This window comes from Sturnira hondurensis, unplaced genomic scaffold, assembly GCF_014824575.4.
Source record: "Sturnira hondurensis isolate 20B ecotype Veracruz unplaced genomic scaffold, ASM1482457v3 Scaffold0002638, whole genome shotgun sequence".
Lineage (NCBI taxonomy): Eukaryota > Metazoa > Chordata > Mammalia > Chiroptera > Phyllostomidae > Sturnira > Sturnira hondurensis.
The window spans coordinates 8,374,487-8,391,750 of NW_028075269.1; the positions used below are offsets into that span (position 1 = coordinate 8,374,487).

The window sequence follows — 17,264 nt, forward strand, 5'->3', positions numbered from 1 at the left end:
TACCCAAGTGAAAGGCAGTTTTCCAGCTCAGAGAAAGGCAGTTCTGCAAGGTTCAGGAAAAAAGGTCAGAAGACTCCTTGTACATCAATCAGCTCCTGGAAAACAACATGTCAATGAGTTAAGTGAACACGAATCGGGCACATATGGATTGAATTTCCCTCGAAATGCTCCTGGGGTCCAAGTTTAAGGGGTGGAGTGGAGGAGGGGCAAGAATTCTTAGGAAACTCTAATGTACTTTTCTGCAGACCCCAAACACTTAAAAATACTTCTAAGGTGTCGACTGGCCGGGTCTCAAGTCCGGTCGGCCTGAGTCAATGCTGATGCCAGCTGACCCCAGTTTCTGGAGATGAGCACACATCCAAGGCCCACGTGACAGCCCAGGACTTCCCTGCCATGATTTAAACATCAGTCCATGGCATGGAGATAGGAAGACCTAGTGGACGGCGGCTTTGAAGTTCCAGGGAAGGGATGTAGATTTATTTCAGAGAAAAAAATGAACTGTAAGAAACATTCAAAGTTATCCGTCGTGACTGCCAGTAGCCTAGGTTTCTAAGCAAGTAAATCAATCCTTTCATTCCTTCTTCCTTCCTGGAATCCTAAGGAAAGCGACCAGGAATTAATAGAGACGTGGGGGGAGAAAAGCAAGTGCAGAAGAATTTTCCTAAGACCATTCCACATGGAAGTGTGAGGTCTAGTGGAAATACGTTTTATAAATAGAAGTTCATATAAAATCTCAAGAAAGAGAACAATGTAGCATTAAAGTCTGTTCTAACCCAAAACACTAGACAATAAATATTATGAGTAGATAGGATTCAGGTTGTGCATTTCATGTATGGTCTATATATGTCGGGACTATTTAAATCTGGTTTTATGTAAAATTGTAAGAATTCCACATCAATAATAATAAGCTAGTTTTGTAACATTCATGACCAAAAATTTATTAGTACTGAGCCCATTTTTTCAGAGAGCTTCATAGAAAACTTAAACAGGAAATCTTACATTTTACACATTTAAAAGGAAACCTGTTGAGAAACAGCATGCTTCATTTCTGCTTTAGGGCATTTTGTAGCTTACCTGTGATTTCTCTTTAGGAAATGTACCAAACTAGAAGCCTCTTGGTGGCAGAGAGAATCATTACGGCCTCCCCCACCCTTTCTTTTTTAAAGGCAGGAGGTAATCGGAGATAAATGCTAATGGTTTTTTAAAACAAACAAAAGAAAACCCAGAAAAAAAAATGATGCACTGTCAAGAGAACATTTTTTCGCAATTATAAAATTGTGTAGACAGTGTTCAAACGGCTCATTCATTACCAGCAGCGCCACCAACTTGAAAACATACTTTTTCTCGTCTGCAGTTGATTGATGTACATTACTCATATCGGGCTAATGGCACTTTATTTTCCAACAGTAGCAAGTAATGAGTGACCTTGAGTGCATATTGTTTTCCTGAAAGGGTTTGTTGCTCTGCTTCCTTCATAAGCACCCCAAGGAAACAAGGCCCCTGTATTGGTGTTCTGCAGCAAACCTCATTTCTTTCATGGCTTTCTGTAAAAGAATTTGATACAGGGATAGGAGCTAACCTCAGTGAGTAAATGAAATATTGATCCATGCTCCTCTGGCCTTGCCTTCACCTTGTCCCAGGGCGGTGAGTTACTGACTTTTCCGTTTGGGCTGTAATAGGAATTATTACAACAGGCCTGTGCAAGTAATTACTTGGCATGGTAAAAAAGGAGGGCCCATCATATATTTCTGTAGAGACGTTAGTTTCCATCAGCCCAGCAGTCTGCTTTTTTGGCTCTGTCTTTCCTACTCTTGATTCAATTCTTTTAACCATCATTAATCATACTCCTTGTCAGCAGAAGTTTATCAAAAGTATTAAGTGAGCAAGGTTGCCTGGCCTCCTTAAAAAAAAAGCAGCCCACACGGGGCAGTAAATTTCGAAATATGGAAGGTTGGTTTCGTGATCTATATGAGTGTCTCTTCGGCTAGAATGAGCTGTTTGTTTTAGTGATAGATACTGTAGTTTGAGCTGTGATAGAATCCTTCTCAAGTTCGTACGTCGTGGGCTATCGTTTATGAGAGACCATGTGTTTCTAAATGGTGAAGGTCAGGGCTGATGGCAAAAGTAAAAGCAGTGGTGATTCATTAAAAATAGTTAATAGGGCCTGTGGCTGACAGGGATAAATAGGAACATGTGGCTTGCCACCCCGTCAGCACCTGAACTGACATTGTGTTTCTGAGTCCCGGCTCGCCACTTCCAGCGGCCAGACGGCTGTGAGCGGACAGACAGTAGGCCGAGGTCACTTCTTGTTAATAACAGACGCAGGAAACCTCCTTGGAAACACAACTGCAGATGAGCCGGGGAAACTCGCTGCTCTTCAGTTTGGCTATGTCCACTCTTTATTTTTCAAATTGGAACTAGTTTTTTTTTACTGATCACAAATAGGTTCATGAGATGAAATTCAAGTAGTATGGAAACATCATGTAGCAAAATGAAATGCTGTTCTATTATATCTGAAATGTTTTCTTTAAAAAATGACCTCAAGCGCAATATGCCATGATGTTGAGATCTGATAGAGCTAAGGGCGGTTCCATGCGTGTTTCTTACGTTAGTCTGTATTCTATCCCTGTTTGTTTGAAATAGTCACAACTAAATGTATTTTCCATTTTCACAACTAAAATGAAACCCCCTCCCCGCAAGTTCTATCTGCCAGGGAGAATCAGTTTTATCAGTTTGTGAATATTTCTCCAGGTTATTTTTCTTTACTGCATTTATGTATGTATAGGCATATATACATTTACTTTGCCATATACATGAGCATATATACATATGTATATAAGGTAAAGAAAATATATTCCATATAATAATAATTAGGTAAACACACAGTGTGTACTTAAATATTAGCTCATGTTATAATACCGGTACACAACTTGCTTTACCAATATTCTAATATTTAAATATGAATATTTGATTAAACTCATGGATTCATTCACCCATTCAGAGAATACACGGAATGTTAGCCTACACGGGGCCAGAGGTCTACTTCCAGTCTGCATTCGGCATTAATCTAAAAAATGCCCCAACTCCTGGTCCTAACACAACATACATTCTCCTTGCAAAATGTCTTGGCTAATTTGGAGAATCCTAAGAACTAGAAAACCAAAAGGATTCTGCTGATTAAGATCAATAGAGTTTGATGATCCATTTAAGAAGTGTAAATCAACAGAGGAATGTGTGGAAGTGGATGCAGCCCTTAGGCAATTTCCAAATGAGCAAGTATGGATTTTCTATGCATTACTTCCCACAAAGAAGGTTTTAAAAACAAAATTGTTTGGGGATCTGTTGGGTGGTTGCTATTTGGGCTATTTTTGTTGTTTTTTTCTCTCAGTGAAAAATGTCACCGTGGACTGAAACCATCCCGGGAAATAAACATCTTCACTTCTCACTTTAGATTGTCTCTGTTCCCTAGAAAAACAAATCATCTGGCTGCTCTCTGGCGGAGGAGAAGTGGTGATAACTAAGCAATAGCCGGAAACGGTCCTTTAATTCATTACGCAGGTTTCAGAGCATCACACACACACAAACACATACACAAAAAAAGCACAAAATTTTATGCAAAGATATAAATAGCAAAAAAAAAAGTAGAAAACTCCCACTCCCCACTAGTCTCTGACTTTCCTACTTGCACCTAGAGCCTTTGTCTGCCCTGCCTGCAGAATTGAGCTGGTAACTCCAGGCTGCCTGTGTTTGCCGTCCAGACAGCAATCCTGCCTGGAGAATATGCCTCACAGAATGAGCCGTCCTTCGCATGACTTGAAAAGGTGCAGGTAATCCTACAGTACAAAGAAGCTGGGATTTTACAAACTATGTCCTCAACCTAAACTTGAGGTTTTTTTCGTTGGTTGGCAATTTAGGTTTTTGGGACGCAACCATTACTAAAAAACAGCCTGGGAAACAGCAGTGCATTCAGCTGAGAATTGTTCCCCAAGAAGATGGAACAGGATCACAAATTAACATGTTTACAGGGAAAAGCACTTAGCAGCAAATCAGCCAGAGAGGACGGGGAAATGCATTGCGCTTAATTCAAGGCCAAGTGGCGACGGGCATGGAGGGTGTTTTTGGAAACCATCATTTTGAAGAAGGCATTTATAGTGGTTACAAATTGACTTTTTATGGAGAAACTAAGACTCTTCCTAACCTATTGCACTGATATTATATTTAGTTAATATTTTATGAAAGGAAAGTCCTCCCATTAGAGGTAGCAAATTGCTTTATAATTACAGTACTTCACAAGAACAGACAGCTTCATTGTACGGCAAAAGCACCATGTGGCCGCCTCTTCCTCATGACTTCTTTGTGAAGTCCTCGTGGTGGCTCTCCCTCCCATGGTTCCTTTCTCCTTCTTTCAAAGATTAGTTTAATTGGCACAGAAAATCATGCTGCATATTCGGGATGGGTTAATAAAACACCCATGTAGAAATATCACTGAAGCTGAGCCGGGGCACGCTGGGGACTTGAGGTGAGCAAAGGTATCTCTTTCATCTTCCGAACCCTGGTCTGACTCCATGCCTCTCTGACAGTGACTATAAGCCGTTAAACATGATGGCTGTCTGGGAATCTTGACTGCGGTGAATGGGTGGGCAGAATCGTGTAAAATTTTTATCAGAGAATATAGACTGCAAGGAGATGGGGAGTGGGCTGTTTTTCTTTCTCCCTTTTTTTTTCTGCCTTTCTCCATAATCTTCAGTGAGAAACAACAGAGCTAAATTCCTAGCAGACAGGAACATGTGTTTATTTTTGTATTCCGGAGGGCATTGCATGGTTGGTGTTGTTGCTACGAAAAAGCCTTCCTTTGATGGGAATGTGCTGTGTAGCTGAAGCTGGTGGTGCCCTCATGTATCCCATTAGCAGTCCACATTCCTGTGTACACCATGGAGTCTCGCTGCCCGCATGTGGGTCTCTCTTCCTAGGGACAGTCTCTGGTCTAGGAAGCAACTCTCAAGCTGTGATGAATGGGAGATGGTGAATGCATCCCTCTGTTCCTCACCCTGCAGGTTGGACGACTCCAGGGGGTATGCCACAGACTCTTCTAGAAGTCCCCAGTGGGACTGAACTCCAATGACCCATACAGCAATCAGCTCATGAACATTTCCCATTGCCAGTTCTTTTCCCTTCCTTGTTTCATTTGCTCAGGCCCATTCCATCTCTTCCAGAGATGCCTCAGAAATAATCTACTTGCACTCCAATCCTTCTCTCAAGTTGGGATTCTGGGAAACCCAACCTAAGACATTATCCTGCTGTCCCGGGACACCAGGATCATCAACTGATAAGAACTGATGGGGAGTCTTCTGTGTGCCTAACCTGTGCCAGGCGCTCTGGGGCTCTTAAGCCATTCAAGATATTTACTCTCAGATGGCTCAGAAATCCCTCACAAATTAGCTTGGAAGATAAGACATACACATTTAAAACACTTAGTGGACCAGACAGCATTCTACAGGGCTATAATAAAGTGTAAAGTGTGTTTTACAGATAATTGGAGACAATGGGCCGTGGAGAAAGGGTCTACATGAATGAATGAAAGTCATGGAAGAGTTGTTGGACAAGGGGGAGGCTAATGGGGCTGATGGTTTGGGGGATTCAAAGAGGATGGTACACTTAGCACACAGGAGGAGTAGATCTCCAAGCATGCTGTTCTGCATGTAGTGGGTGCTCAATAAATGTGTGGATGGAAAAATGAGCAGGCAAATAAATTAGTCATCAAAATCCACATGAACTGTGGTATGTGCTCCCCTACTGAATTTCTGATTTTATATTATATAATGCATAAGTGCAATAATCTCTTGCATGCTGGGATTTTAAGTATTTGCCGTCCCATTATTTATCTCGTTCCCTAGTTCACCTACCTCAACTTGTCTCTCACCTTTAGGAAATCTGCCCTTTTGCAGCTGGGTGACCACGGGCAAGTAATTCATTAAATCTCTGTGGTCTCAGTTTCCTCCTTTGTAAAATGTTCAACGTGACCCTGTGGTTTGTTTCATGAGTGTCTTCCTCATGCCCAGAAAAAAAATAGTCTCAATCTCTTTCTGTCTTCTGGTGCTTCATCCTCCCCTACATACTTTTGTGGCCAAGTTTCTAAAAATATTAGAGTTGGCCATCTCTGGATCAGATGACATTTAACATTCCTTTCAACTCTAACAAAGCATATTGAAACAAGCAAAAGGGTTTGGACCTAAGCCTGTGTGGCCTTGAAGTCAAGTAATCTCTCTGAGACTCAACTTCCATTTTCAAAACACAGGGCTATTGGTTTGTACAAGAGATAATTATGGAAAACACTTGGCTCATGAATGCTCTGAAAAGTGTACATTTTTTAATCAACTGTATTGAGACACAATTTACATGTAATAAAACGCATGCACTTTAAGGACACAATTTGATGAGTTCTGAAATGTGTGCATCTATGTGACTGTTCAGTCATCACTTAGAACATCTTTATCATTTCTAAATGTTCTCTCGTGCTTCCTTGCAGTCAGTCTACCCCTTCACCCCTTTCTCCCGGCAAGCACTAACATGCTTCTTGTCACTACAGATTAGAAATGTCTTTTCCTAGAGTTTTGTGTAAATAGAATCATATATCATATGCTCTATGGGTCAGACCCCTTTTGCTCGGCATAATGTTTTTATGATTCATTCATGCTTTTCTGTTAGTGATCTGTTTATTTTGAATAAATGGCAGATATTTTTTCCTAATGTAGCAAGATTACTCTTCTTTATGGTATCTTTTGATATTATATTTCACAAATACAACTGTGGATGGGTGTATAGAAATAGATTAAAATAATACCTAAGGCAATACTATTGAGTTATTTTTGTAAAGAAATTATTATTAATAATAATAGCTAACATTTTAAAAAATACTTGTTTTGTAATAGGCACAAAACAAAAAATTGGAGGTGTATTAATTATCTGTTGTCATGTAACAAATTGCCCCAAATTTCATGGTCTTAAGCAATAAACATGTATTGTCTCAAAGTTCCTATGGGTCAGGAATTCTGAACTTGCTTAGACTGATGACTCTGGCTCAAGAGGTTGGCTACAGTGTGGTGATTACTGGGGGAGGGGTCATAGGTGAATAGATGCTAATAGAAAAAATACAGTAAAAAAAAGATACTGGCGAGAGCTGCCATCATCTGAAGGCTGTATTCTAAGGACTGCGACGGGAGCATCTGCTTCTTAGCTGACTCACTTACGTGGCACGCGACTTGGTGCCAGCTCTTGGCAGGCAGTCTCAGCTCCTTCTCATGTGGACATTTCCAGAGGGCTGCCGGAGTGTCTTCCCAACAGAGAGTGCTTCCCTGGAGTGAGCGATCCAAGAGAGAGCAAGGGTAAGCTGTAATGCCATTTATGACCTAGTCTCAAAACTCACACACTGTCATGTCACCCATCCTATTAGTTACACAGGTCAGTCCCATGCAATGTGGGAGGGGACAGTTGTGGGCTGAATTCAAAAAAGGTATGTTGAAGTCCTAACTCTGGTACCCAAATCCACCTTGTTTGCAAACAGGGTCTTGGTAGATGCAACCAAATTAAAGTGAAATCGTACTGGAGATGGTGGTTCTTAAACCCAATGACTAGTGTCCTTGTAAGAAGAGAATGATTTGTAGATGGACAGACACATAGGAAAGAAGACCATCGAAGACAGAAGTAGAGATCACAGTGATGCATTTACAAGTGAAGGAGTGCAGGTGATTGCTGGCAACCAGCAGAAACCAGGAGGCAAACAGTGTCTTCTCTAGAGCCTGCAGTATCTTGGTTTGCACATCTAGTTACCAGAGCTGTGACAGAACGCATTTCTGCTTTTTTAAAAGCCGCCCAATTTGGGAAAATTTATCACGGCAGCCCTAGGACACTAATGCAGGGACTAAATAATGGTGGGGATTATTGAGGGCTGGCTACTCAAGGAAAGGAGAACTTACTTTGATAGTGTGGTTAGGGAATGTGATTAAATTTAGGCTGATACCCAAAGAGTAAGAAAAGGCCAATGAGATGAAAACAGGAGGAAGAACACTTTAGGCAGAGGAAGCACCTCGTGAAGACTTAAGGTGAGGAAGAGGCTGACGTGTTTGAGGAGACAATAGAGGAGAGAGACACACAAAATAGGTTGGGAAGACGAGCAGAGGCTAGGTCGTGCTGGGTTCCCAGACCATCGGAGGGCATTTGGGTTCCACTCAAAGGGCAATAGAAAGTTTTTTAAGCAGGGAAGTGGTATGCTTTTGATTTTAGAAGAAGCCTCTGGCTGCCACATGGAGAGGACATTGAAGAGAGGCAAGAATGAGGTGAAAAGACCAACTAGGAGGTTACTGCAGGTGTCTAAGCAGAAGTCCATGAAGTTAGCTGAGGATGAGAAATGCAGATAAAAGGAAGTAGGTAATTAGAGATATACATTGTGCTCATGACTTCCTATTTAGATGTGGAAGATAGGGAGAGAAAACAGGAAGCGTAAAGATGATGAGCACTGAATGCAAATACTCTTCTCCAAGGAATTGAAAATCCTATCAGTTTTAAATATAGGCTTATTAACTATGGGATCTTCAACTTGAGAATTCTTCATCATTCTCTATGGCCTATAGGACACAATTCACACTCCTTAGCATGGCATGAGTCCAGTGTCAATCAGTGTCTCACCTACATGGCCAGATTCACCTCTTCATCTACATCTAGTCATCCGGAGCTGCTTATCCTTCTGGGAACACGTCAAGCCTATGGAACACATTCCATTCTCTTGGCCTGGAAGTCCTTCCAGCTCACAACCATGAAGCCTTCCACATCAGCAGGGGGTTTCAGCACCCCCTCTAACTTGTCTCCCACGGCATCCCGCACACCTCTTTTCTGTTCCTATCCCACCATTATTAACTATCCTTCCATATGGTATGTGACTGTATTCCCACTAACCATGAGCCTCCTAAAAGGAAATAAATAAATCTAATTCTTATTTTATATCTATTTTAGCGCCAAGCACTATCTCTGGTACATGAAAGAGACTCAGTTAATGTTTCTCAAATGAATAACAAAGATGGGGTAAAGATATTTGACAGTTATTGGTCAAAAGAATGATTTCTGATGAATATCAAGACACCATGTTTACTTCTTATATTAGAATCAAGGAGCCCCAAGGATCCACCGGAACAGGCAGAAATGTGATGCACACATTGACAAAAACATTCATTTGACAAATACTTACTGAGTACCAGTGAGGTATCTATCATGGTTCTGTGTGTAGCAGGAGACAGGATCAACAAAGCCTCTATTCTCCTAGATATTACATTCTTCTGAGGCAGACAAAAATAATCAAATGAACAAAAAAGTGAATAAGGTAACTTCAGATGGTGACAAGGGTTATAAAGAAAATAAAACCAGAGTGATGTGGTTGAGACTGACTGGCAGTCTCTGACAGGTGGTTAGAGAGACTTCAGTGAGCCAGCCACGTGGAAATCTGGGAGAAGGGTTTTCCAGACAGCACCCCGGTTACAAAGGTGCTGAGTGGGAACCATTCTGTTGTGTTTGAAGGAAAAAAAAAAGGTAGGTAGTTATATACACTAAGCTCTATGTCCAAATGCCACAGCAGCCTTTATATTTAGGAAAATCAAAACAAAATTGTTAACACATTTTAAAATTAACTTAAAACATTATTAACATTTTATATATACCTACTCTCCTTTTTTAACTTATCTCTATCATTGCTATTAAATTTATTTAAAAATTTTTAGCAGCTGTATAGTATTTCTGTATGGCTGTAATACTGTTTATTGAATCAAATCGCTATGATAAAAGCAGATAAACAAACCCCTATGGTCAGCACCTTCAATTCTAAATATTTTTCCCCTGCATGATCATTTTTTTTCTTGTAGCAAATTCTTAGAAGAGAAACTGCTGAGTCAAACAAATTCTAATCCACGTGACCAATTTGCCTTCAGAAAGTTTATGAGTTTTCCAGCTGTGTGCAGGAAGATGGGCTTGCTTTGTATCACATGCACAAAAGAAGGGTTGTGCAAGTTACTCCCAAGCAAAGCTACAACTGTCAGTAAAGTTGCCACAGCTCAGGTCGCCTCCACGGTCAACCTTCCATCAGCAATTGCAACTATGATCAGTGGGGCTGTAAGTGTAGTCCTGACCCACTCCAAGTGGCTCAGAACTGGCCAAACTATCCTCAGTGGGCAGAACGAGAGAAACTCCATGTAAGGAAATGCCCACATGGCTGCTTTTTGATTCAACTATCAGTTTTCTTCAAGCATCTTACTGTGACAAAGTCTGAGAGCTTTGAAGTATTGCCCAACTGATCGCCAATAGGATATGAAGTGGCCAATTTATGCAAAAAAAAAAAATCACTGAGGGTTCAAAGGAGTAGCCATTGCTGAAACTATTGGCTTCTGCTTTTCATTGACTACATCAAGGGCATTTGAGGACTGCAACCCTTTTGCCAAAAAAGCAGTACGTGAAAACTGTACGTGCGAGTGGGAAAAGTAATTAAATACGTCAGCCTGAAAGTTTTAGAATAGTCAAGTCATTTAAAATTTCTCCTGTAATCATAGAAATTTATGACTGGGAGGGTTTTGAGATATTATCTTGAATTCTTACCTCTGAAGAAGCAAAGGTCCAATTTTGATGTAAAAGTATTTTCAGGAGTTCTGATTTCACAGCAATAACTCTTTAGCTTATTGTTTGAGAATGTACACTATGACAGAGATTCTAGGAATTCAGAAATAACCTTGAAGCTTCTTTTAATATTCCAGAAACAATCTACACCCCTCTAAAATAGAAGCATGTATATAAGCAAACCGTATTACTTATTCAGTCTACAGTAGTACATGGAAGACTTGCAAAAGAATTCCAAGCCCATTCCTTGCCCCTTCCATACTCTGACAGTTTGTCAACTATGGACGGGGAATTATCGAGCTTGTAGTTTTACCAATGAGGAAACTAAAGTTCATGGAGGTCTTGTGAATGATCCAAACCACAGAGTCAGAAAAGAGTCGAGGTGGAGCCAGAATACCTGATTTTTCCCTTGAAGGCTCTTTCCTGGGCCAGGTTGAAACTATGACTAAACCATTTATTGCCAATGTGTGCTTGGGCACATCACGTAACCTCACTAAATTGCAATACCTTTACCCATGAAAGGAATATTGAATTATATATATAATTCATGGGGGCACTTCCTCTGAGAGCACAATGCATACACAGCCCCAGTCCTCTGTACACATTAGCTAGTTTTTGCTATTGTTATTATTATGATTATTTCCATTTTCATGATTGGTCTGCTTCAGGCTTTGTGACAAACAAATGAAAGAGTCCCAAATCTTCTTTACAATTTCCCTGACACAGCTCTTTGCTTATCAAGTTTTTAGTTATCCGATGCAACCCCACATAATTCAAGGCTACAGAGATGCCTTTTAATTGGGGGAGTTGGGGGGAAGTAGTTCCTTCTGTGTAATTTATAAACTAAACTTGCCCCCTGGGTATTTACATGAGAACACAAATTTATTTCTCAGGAAACTGCAGGGATAAATTGCCGTTAGCTCTTCTCCCACAGCCATTTGGTATGCATTTCCATCATTTGCCCCAATCTCTTTGCAAAGTGATACTCAGTTTGTTTTTAAGAAGTGAAACCTTGCATGTCTTGACTTTTAGGATCATGAACTCTGCTAAAAAATGCTATTATTTTGTCTGTGAAAATTGGACTACTTAATGGGTTTTTATTTAAATACATTGTTAAAGTAAAACAAACATAAAACAGCAACATCATGATTTCTCAACACTATAATTAGATATGGAAAAACTTAGAGGTCTTCCTTTAACTCTCTTTTTTTCTTTTTTCTTCTTTTTTTTTCTGGTATGGTCATTAGGACTACAGTACAGTCAAAATGTTATCCTAAAACAAATGATAGCAGGAGCTAAGAATTTTATTATGTTTTGCAAGGGGCTATTACGAATTTATTTCAAATTGCTTTTCTCAATGCACCATGATAACGCATTTGGGGCTTTTCTTTCTGGACCTCACATGCATATCGCAAATCACCATAGACACTGTAGAAGTGCTTGTCTGCAACAGAAATAGGCACAGAAGAGAAACGTGTTCACTATTCCTTTGAAGTAAATTTTAAACCAAACTGACACTAGTTATTTTGGCAAAAAGCTTCCTGAATCTGCTGCATTGAAAATCGTGCACCACCACAGGACACGATGAACTTCACAGTCATAGCCTCAAAACCCAAGTCCAGTGAAAACCTGGAGGACAGGAAAGAGTGGGAGCAAGTGGAAGAAGTATCCTGCCTGTGTATTCACACGAAAAACACTGCGTCTTGGCTTACACACAGCGATTTGATCTTAGACTAAACATTTCACCTCTTTGACCATTTTCCCCTCATTTGTAAAGTGGGAATAATAATGAACTCGGCCAGTTGCATCTCTCAGCATTGTGGTGAGACTCAAGCCAGATGATGAATGTAAGAAGGTTTTGTAAATTCTAAAGGTTCACAAAATTATATGAGTAAAGTTACAGCTACGTTAAATGTCTCTCTCAATTTGCTTCCTCATTCCAAGGAAGAAGTGAAGTAAGACATCAACGAGGAGTCAGCTTTAATTCCTGATTTTCACACATAATGAGATATGCATCACCTGAGAGAGAAATAAAACAAGGCTTTTATTCTTGCATCATAAAAAGCCAAGAATAAGATCTTCTCCCTTTGCACATGGTGATCTAATCGTACTTTGCCGAATTTCATTTCCTCTACAATGGACATTCTTATCTGCCTATCAAAGGTTAGGGTCATGATGTTGAAATTCTATATCCACTTTTATCTCCCACCCCTCTCTCACTATCTGTTTGATGCAAACAGTATCAAGATGGCCTTATCTGCCCTCTAAAATATTTTTCTCTTAATCACGAGGTAATTCAATTGAGACAGTAATTGCTTCTTAAAAATAACATTGTATACAGTTTCCTTTTTGATGTGTACAAGTACCCAAATGATAAATTTTATCTTTTTGTATATAACTCTCTGTAACCTTTTAAAAATTCTTTAGCAGCTTTAAAACTTTTATATACATTGTTAACATAAATGACCGTATTTTTCAGACTATAAGATGCACTTTCACCCCACCAAATTTGGGAGAAATGATGGTTGTTAATGCTGCTATTGAGTTCTGTTTACATTTACATTGGTGAAGTATGATGTTATTTATGTTATTCCCTATTTTACCACATTTTTTGCTTCAAAATATTTTTCTATTTTCCTCTAAAACCTAGGTGTGTCTTATGGTCTGAAAAATACTGTATCTAACTCAACACCATACTGAAATACGTGTTATTTCCTAGTTTTAAACTAATGATCAATTTGTTAAAAAATAGCTTTTTATACATGTATATGATCAGGCTGAAGATCCAAAGGAATGTTTCCTTAACAAGAGCTAGGGTGTTTGGAGAGGGCACTATTATTTGTTCTTTTTAGGCAAATCTGAATTTCTTCATGTCCATTGCTGTCATCAGTTACATTTCATTTAAATCTCTAGTTAATTTCCAGGGATCCTGAACCCCCCTCCCCTGGGGGGACATGTCACTTTTTGAACATTGTTCTAGATGGATTCTAGTGCCTGTGTGCTCACAATAGACCAAAGAGAGGATTGGGGAGTAGAATCTTACAGATGGGTTCCACGATGAAACGCAGACAGAGGATGTTTTCTTAGTGATGCTTTCAGCCCACAGGGCGATGATACTCGTGGCTGCTGTAGGAGCAGCCGGTTGTGGTGTTTGGTGGCAGCACTCACATGTTACGACCCAGCATGCACAGCCCAAACCATCACTGTGCGATCTACCAGTGATCCGACTGCACTTGCTTCTTTTAAGAAGAAATGGTGCCTTTAAAGACAATCAGGAAGCACGCGGCGTTGGGCACACGTGGTGGCTTATTCCTTACTCTGTTTTGTGGACTGAAGAGGTAGAAGAATAAAAAGTCACTGTTCCCATTTCCATGCAATTTCATCAGGCATGTTTTAAGGGTAGTTTTTGTAACGGGGGGAAGAAGGTTTGATCGTGCACTGCTACTGAAGTATATATTTATACTTAATTTGATCTAAACGCACATGGGGCTCAACCATTATTTTTTTCTTGTATTTTCTCTTCTCATTAAAATTACTGATGCTACTTTGTCATAGTTACCACCCCAATTCAGGGTCTCATGCTCATTATACGCTGGCTGTGAGTTTTGGGACAAAGGTCACTTAAAGAAGAGAAAATCATGTTAGATAAAACTTGGGGACAAAATTTGAATATGGCAACAACTAGAAATCTGTTATAAATATAATGAGTTTTTGACTATTTTTTCTCCAGAGAAAAATTCATGACATTGAAAAACGTTAACTAATCAACCTTTATATCATAAAACATTATCTTTTAACTTCTTACTGATTTNGAGGTAGAAGAATAAAAAGTCACTGTTCCCATTTCCATGCAATTTGATCAGGCATGTTTTAAGGGTAGTTTTTGTAATGGGGGGAAGAAGGTTTGATCGTACACTGCTACTGAAGTATATATTTATACTTAATTTGATCTAAACGCACATGGGGCTCAACCATTATTTTTTTTCTTGTATTTTCTCTTCTCATTAAAATTGCTGATGCTACTTTGTCATAGTTACCACCCCAATTCAGGGTCTCATGCTCATTATACGCTGGCTGTGAGTTTTGGGACAAAGGTCACTTAAAGAAGAGAAAATCATGTTAGATAAAACTTGGGGACAAAATTTGAATATGGCAACAACTAGAAATCTGTTATAAATATAATGAGTTTTTGACTATTTTTTCTCCAGAGAAAAATTCATGACATTGAAAAACGTTAACTAATCAACCTTTATATCATAAAACATTATCTTTTAACTTCTTACTGATTTATCTTAAGCAATCTTAAGCAATCATTAAATAAATGATTGCTTAATGACATATTGACTCATGCTGAAGCCGCAAGCCAATTATGTATCTTTCCAAATAGATTTAATTCATGAAGGGACTGGAATGGGGATGTATAGAAGAAGATATAAATACAATTTAAAATTCAATGGAAAAAAATTAAAAGTCATTTAAACATGAAATCCCTTGGAAGTGGCAAGGTAAAAAAAAAGGAGGTAAGTTTTATCTTTTACAGAATCAAGTATAAAAACTGATATAATGAGAAAGATGTAATGGTAAAACTGTGGAGTCAGGCCCACCAGCTGTCATTTATAAAACACTTTCTATGTGCCAGACACATGCTAAATACTGTCATTATCTTATATAGAGGTGCACTCAGAAATGAGCCCATTCGGGTTGTAATAACTCAACTTCTCGAGCCATTTCATGTTATATTGTTTCTCCAGCATGGAAGCTATTTATGTCAGTTACATTTACAACCACTGACAAGGATTTCTCCTAGCCCACCAGAGGCCCCCCACTGGGAGGGGAGCTGCATGACATTGTCACTGCTCTAAAGTGGGATCGTGTGATGTTCTCCGTCCACGAGCTCAGGTTTAATATCCCTGGCAACCTCACACATTGGCCTCTATAAATTTCATCTTTTTCATGACTTTTTTATATATGTTATGCCTTTGTTTATTGTTCTGCTTCTGCATTAAAATTGAATTACTTAGATATTGTGTTATATGTGTTTTCCATGAGTGTAATCCTCTGGATATGGTACATAAGAGCTATACAAAAACTTAGAGGAGAAAAATTATAAATAATTAATGAAGATGATGCCTTGTTAGGTTGTAGAATGATAATTAGTATTAACTATCGAAGGCATTGTGTCTAGTATGGGATTTGGTGTTGTTCTGGCATCAAGGGTAGAGTGTGGGAACACATACAACTTAATTTTTTGAAATTAATAGTATTCTAATTTTATTTCTGGTCATTAATCCTTCAAGGGTTTTTCCAGGCACAACTCTATGAGATAACTGTTCTCATTTTGCCATATGAGAAGCTAAATCATATATAATTTTAATCACCTGCCCAAGGTCAAACTTCTGGGTAAATGGTAAAGTTGGGGTACAAACTTAACTACATCGCCTCCAGTTGTTAAAAGTTTTGAATCCCATTACCAAGGGACAATGCTTGTCCAACAACCTGTCCACCAAGTAAGAGTTTGTAATATTTATACCGTTGTTTAGAATAATTTTAGAAGATGTCTTTGAATCTTGCCTTTGGAGACTACTTATGAAGTTCAAAAAATAATTGTTTATTGCTTTACGATTATCTCTGACTATGACTTGACTATCTTGTTGACAAGAGTGTTTGCACCTGCAACTTGCAAAACTGCTAAAAGGATGAAGACTTGGCACTAATTCTATTTTTTAAAGAATGGGACGCAGGCCCTAGGTCCTGAAAGAGGAATCTCTAAAATGGCTTGAGCAATGACAATATTATTGCCTTCTAATTAAAAAGTTGTCAGCTAGTTCTTTACTTTAAATGGTTAAATTCTGTATATCTGTTGGAAAATATTTTTAATCATAGATTCAAAGATTATAACATTTAGTGGATTTTGAAAAAATATGTGATTTGGAAAAGATAACATGGAAAAGAAACTAGAATTTTAATTATCTGAAATTTTTTTCTGAACAGTAAGTCCCATAGGACACAACAGAATAACATAGTCTAAGTGTTAAGGGCAAGTAGCTGTCAACCTAGAATACTATATCTAGTTCAATTATCACTGAAGTAGGGATTTGCTTTTCAGCAAGCCCATGAGGCAAGTAGGAAAATAGAAGTTGAGAGCAGTGAGATCCTAGTAGGAGATCGTCAGTGATGCAGAGGCCAATTGGGAGAATTATGACAATTTGTAGAAATATTTTTAAAGGAGCTTCTGGGATTCTGACAGCAATTTGTGATGACTTCTTGGTTTGAAATGTTATTTACATTTTCTTTTTCTACATTTTACCCTGTTTCCCCCATTTCAAGCAGGTATTTATGAACTTTGTTTATTGCTCAGGAGAGGGATGTAGTAAATTTCCTAGCCAACACTTCTCATCTGGATTTTCTTTCCAGGAGACTAAGACTCTCCTTTCCAGGAGGTTAGAAATGACTCATAGGCACAGACCAAACAAATGAACAAAATAAGGTATGAGGGAGCAGTTCTGAAAGTCACAGAGGAAACACTTCCCTATAGCCTCCCCATCCCGCACTCTTGTCCCTACAATTTCCCATGCCAGGAGAATGGAAGATGGGAAAGAACAAGATGGAAAGAG

At 39.0% G+C, this 17,264-nt stretch overlaps 1 pseudogene; it reads right to left on the reverse strand.

Annotated features, from left to right (window-relative positions):
* The window catches only part of LOC118983194 (U1 small nuclear ribonucleoprotein C-like), a 99,363-nt pseudogene extending 94,207 nt beyond the window's left edge, over window positions 1-5,156 (reverse strand).
* Window positions 5,157-17,264: the final 12,108 nt, after the last annotated feature.